Below are 5,644 nucleotides of genomic sequence, written 5' to 3' on the forward strand. Positions count from 1 at the left end.
TATTTTACTTTTTAGTGATGATGATTTTTAAACTTATGTTTAATTAAAGGTCCCCTTGATGTTTTTGTCACCTTTGTTTTTCTGTTGCATTCACAACTTGTCCATGATTTAAGACGATATATTGAGATTTAAATTTCATTAGTATTGACTTCTGTTGATGTTGTCTCATTGCTTTAGCTCCTAATGTAATTGTACTTTGTCTATTAAATGTGTGCCAATAAATCATTTTGAATTGTTATGTCAGCATGGTCAGAGATTTCATTGAATGGGAAAGTGCTGCCTTTTCCAAGAAAAATTAAAATAAACATTTTCATCAACTAGGGATGGTTGCATATAATTTCCCATTCATGAAAACTTCTCCTTTGCTAAAATCAAGGATTTTTTTTAGAAGCTTCACTAATACTAATAATCAAAATCCTTCTCGACATGTGTGAGGGCAACATGCACAAATTCTTCCATGAATAACCATCAAACCATATACTTATAAAGATTGACATTCACGAAAGTGGAAAATGATATTTCTCTTTTCATATCAAAATGTGAAGTGATTGTTAGTGGTGACTTTGATGCACGCACAGGAGGGTTAAATGATTATAATCAGAATGAGATTCTGTTAACGACAATTTCACAGGAGAGTTAAATGATTATATTCAGATGATACTGTTAACGACAATTTCATAGGAGGGTTAAATGATAATATTCAGAATGATTCTGTTAACGACAACTTCACAGGAGGGTTAAATGATTATATTCAGAATGATCCTGTTAACGACAACGTCACAGGAGGGTTAAATGATTATATTCAAAAAGATTCTGTTAACGACAATTTCACAGGAGGGTTATTAATTAAAATGGTTATATTCAGAATGATACTGTTAACGTCAACTTCACAGACTGTCCAGTACCTGAAAATTATTTACCCTTAGAGAGAAATAGAATAGATCAAAAAACAAATTTATATGGGAATTTACTAATTAATTTTTGTAAGTCCTCCCGACTGAGAATAATGGATGGAAGATTTCTTGAAGACGCTCTCGGCTACTTCACTTTTTATAATAGTAATGGTTAGAGCACAGTAGATTATATGCTGACCTCACAGAACCAATTTTATACTGTCAAACCACATACAGAACTGTCAGATCATTGTTTAATTGCTTTAATTCTAAGTTATAAACACTCCCACAAGATAAAGGAGGAAGAGTTATGGTCCTTTCCTGTTACTTTTAAATGGACTTATCAGAGCAAGGACATTTATATTGAATCTTTATTACAAGAAATAGTCTAGAAGATTTTATCTTTAAACACATTAATTGCTGATAATAATTTTAATGATATAGACTTTTTAGTTAACAAACTAATGAAATTTATTTAGAAGCTACAAATAAGTCTTACTTTCAAAACAAGTTTTAAAAAAAACTGATTATGCAGAGACAAACAAAAAAGGCAAGACCTAAAAAAGTATGGATGTCAAATAACTGCTTACTCTTTAGAAAAGAAGTTCGACCTCTTGGAAACAGATTAGCTACAGCACCCAATAATAACGCCCTAAGATTAATTTATTGCAATTACAAAAGAGAATAAAATAAACTTAAAAATAAACTAAAAAACGATTTTTTTTTTCAATCCTTAATAAAACAAATATATGATATCAATCAAAAATACACCAAAGAATTCTGGGGAAGCATTAATAATTACCAAAAAAAAAGAAAAAAAAACACATAACTGTGAGTCTGGTATTTCAGCTAAAGAATGGGTGAATCTTTTTGAAATTTACTTGCCTCAAGTGAAAATGAGAAAACGGAAAACGGAAATTATTCATAACAAAGATGATAATGATCATAACTGTACTGATTCATCCCTTAATGCCCCTATTACACGTGAAGAAATAAAATACTGTATAAAAAAATTAGTTACGTTTTAGAAAAAAATGCAGAACTGTAGATCATGTTTTTCTTTTAAAAACACCAATAAACAAATACAAATGTATATGTTTAAATGTAAAAAGAAACTAAATGTGTGTTTCGTAGATTCAAAAGACTTTTGACAGTGTCTGGAGATCAGCTTCATTCTTTAAATTACAAGCTAGAGGAATTATTGGCAAATTTTATTTTTTATTTTGTTTTAATTAGCTGCTTGCTTAGTTTGTTTTAACAAGGGGAGAATCATATTCAAATGATTCTTAAGCACCGTCCCCTGGTGTCTTCTCCAGTTAAGCAATCATATAGACAGCCCCTGTTTATCTATTTTTGTATTACTTCTTGCTGGCTTTACTGGTTTAGGCATGGGGAGATTCATATGCGTATGATTCTTAGTTTAAACCTATTCATTTATAGTGGATTGGAAAATTGAAACCGGAAGTGAACGTCCCGTATTAGCCCATGGGCCAATACGGCTTTTTTCCGTATTGGCCCTGTTTTTTCCGTATTGTCCCTGTTCGAAAAGCAATATTAACTTTTGATTTATATCGACAGTGGAACGTTATCAGTATTGCACATGCTGATTTATCCGTATTAGGGCTGATTTGCTCATATCATTTAATAATGTATTGCATTGTACTCTAGTACATCATACTCTTGTAAATATCAGAATGTGTATAGTAAACCTTTTCTTGCTAATCAGGGAGACAAACAAGGCGACAGTTTAAGTCCTAATCTATTTGATATGTTTGTCGATGACATTGGAAAATACTTTGACACAAGATCAACAAGTCCATTCAGTTTACATGTTTATACCATTTATTATATGCTGATGATGAATTGTTAATATCTTAATCGGCCACTGGTCTTCAGAACTGTCTCGACTCCTTACAAAAAATAAAGTGCTGATTGGAAATTGGCTGTGAACTTTAAAAAAAATAATAAAAAATTATAGTTTTTAAAAAAAAAGAAAGAAAATTGTCATTGTTATACCTGTAATGCAATAAAAATTTCGGATTGTTATAAATACATAGGAGTTGATTTTCATAGTTTTGGAAAAGTTGCGCAAGCAGTGTCAAGGCTTTTAGAATAAAAAATAGCTAAAAAAAAAGCAATTACCCGTATACAAATCAATGGTAATTCCTATTTTAACTTATGGATCAGAAGCAGTCATGGGGTAATGCAAATTTGTAATGGTAATGCATGGTAATGCATTACATTTTTCCAAGTAATTGCATGTAATGTGTAATGCAGCAATTTTTGCATTACATGTAATTGTAATTTAATGCATTAATTTAGCAAAAAGTTGTGTAATTTCATGCATTCCATTGCATTACATGGCATTACTTTTTTCACATACTATATAGCTTTAACAGATTGTTGGAGATTAAACTAAAGCAGAATTTAAGATTTTTTGATTAATTAAGATCATAATCATTTAAATATTGATTTCTATTTATTTATTTTTCACACTTTACATAAATCACTAGAGGGAGTTTGGTGATTAAGCCTTGCCCCAGGTAGAACTTGAAAAGAAAAAAATAAAGTGGTATAAATACTAGAATGACCAAATTACAATTCTAAATGAATAACACAACACTGTGTATCAGATAGAGTTTTCTTTTGATTATTACATTTTATTTTATACATTTTCCTGCAGAAAAAAGATTGATATTTGAAAAGCAGTACTGTAAAAGTGTTCCATCGTTATCAAACGATCACATGATTAAATAGATAACAGATAATTGAACATTGTCATAAAACACTAATTTGTTTGTTTTATAATCAATCTTTTCACCATATTGACACTTGATCATAAATTAATCTCTATGTTTATTATATAATCAGGAAAGAAATTCTCAGTAAATATTTTGATTGAAATTAAAAAAAAAGAAAAAAAAAGGCATATTTATAAAAGTAAAGTTAACATTAAGTTAAAATAAGTATTAAACTTCATCTCTGTAATTTCATTTTTGAGAAAACACAGAAATGTATACCATTAAACATTAAAACCAAAGATAGAAGAGCAATCTACTTTGATAGTTTTTGTGAAACAGTCGGGTAGTCAGAAATATTATTCATCATGAAACCTTCAAAACCCTTTTGATGTTAAAATGTAATAGTCGTATTGAACAGACTTTTTACATGTATACTTAAATTCAATACATGGAACAGGTACTGCATATGCTAGAATCTTTTGTGACTTCATGTTGTTTTTCAAAATGTTTGATTTTTCTTTTCACTTGATAATAAAATTTACAAATGTAATGTGTAATTCAATGCATTACTTTGCAAAAGTAATTGTAATATAATGCATTACTTTGATAAATGCATGTAATTGTAATTGTAATTTAATGCATGGTTTTGTCAAAGTAATTGTAATATAATGCATTACATTGCAATGTAATTTGCCCCATGCCTAATCAGAAGTATGGATTTCTGAGTTAAAACCTAATTTCGATGCTCTAGACAAAATTAAATTTGAAAAAAAATACAAAACTCAATCTTTGAAGAACATACTTGGGTTTCATACAAATTCTTCAAATTTAGCAGTAAGATATGAATTGGGTGCATTACCTGTTAACATAAAGTGTTATCAGTTTATGTATAAATACTATGTACGTCTCAATGCGATGGGTAAAACTCTCACAAATGAAAACTCATTAGCCATAAAAAAAAAACTCACCAAATAAACAATAAGTTCACACTCATTAGCCATAGAAAACAACTCCCCAAATAAAGAATAAGTGCACATTCATTAGCCATAGAAAATAACTCGCCAAATAAAGAATAAGTGCAAACTCATTAGCCATAGAAAATAACTCACTAATTAAAGAATAAGTTCACATTCATTAGCCATAGAAAACAACTCACTAAATAAAGAATAAGTGCACACTCATTAGCCATAGAAAGTAACTCAACAAATAAAGAATAAGTGCACACTCATTAGCCATGGAAAATAACTCACCAAATAAAGAATAAGTTCACACTCATTAGCCATAGAAAAAACTGACCAAATAAAGAATAAGTTCACATTCATTAGCCATAGAAAATAACTCACTAAATAAAGAATAAGTGCACACTCATTAGCCATAGAAAGTAACTCAACAAATAAAGAATAAGTGCACACTCATTAGCCATAGAAAATAACTCACCAAATAAAGAATAAGTTCACACTCATTAGCCATAGAAAAAAACTCACCAAATAAAGAATAAGTGCATACTCATTAGCCATAGAAAACAACTCCCCAAATAAAGAATAAGTGCACACTCATTAGCTATAGAAGATAACTCACCAAATAAAGAATAAGTTCACACTCATTAGCCATAGAAAACAACTCACCAAATAAAGAATAAGTGCACCCTCATTAGCCATAGAAAATAACTCACCAAATAAAGAATAAGTGCACACTCATTAGCCATAGAAACTGGTAGGTATGCAATACCAATTTTACCCTCTAATTAGAGATTTTGTAAATCTTGCACAGGTCATCTCGAAAATGAGATACATTTCTTGATCAAAAGTCCCCGATATACCAAACTTAGATCTATATATAACATCAAAAATATAGGTACAAATAGTGTGAATTAAAAATTTTCAAAATTACAAACCCAAATTCCGAAAAAGAATTAAAATCTGTTTGTGTGTATATACAACTTACAAGAACCTGATTCACCAAAGAAAATCATAAAAATAAAAATATCTTATGTAGAAAACTCATACAGGT

This window comes from Mytilus californianus, unplaced genomic scaffold (genome assembly GCF_021869535.1).
Source record: "Mytilus californianus isolate M0D057914Y unplaced genomic scaffold, xbMytCali1.0.p SCAF_14, whole genome shotgun sequence".
NCBI classification, from domain to species: Eukaryota; Metazoa; Mollusca; class Bivalvia; order Mytilida; family Mytilidae; genus Mytilus; species Mytilus californianus.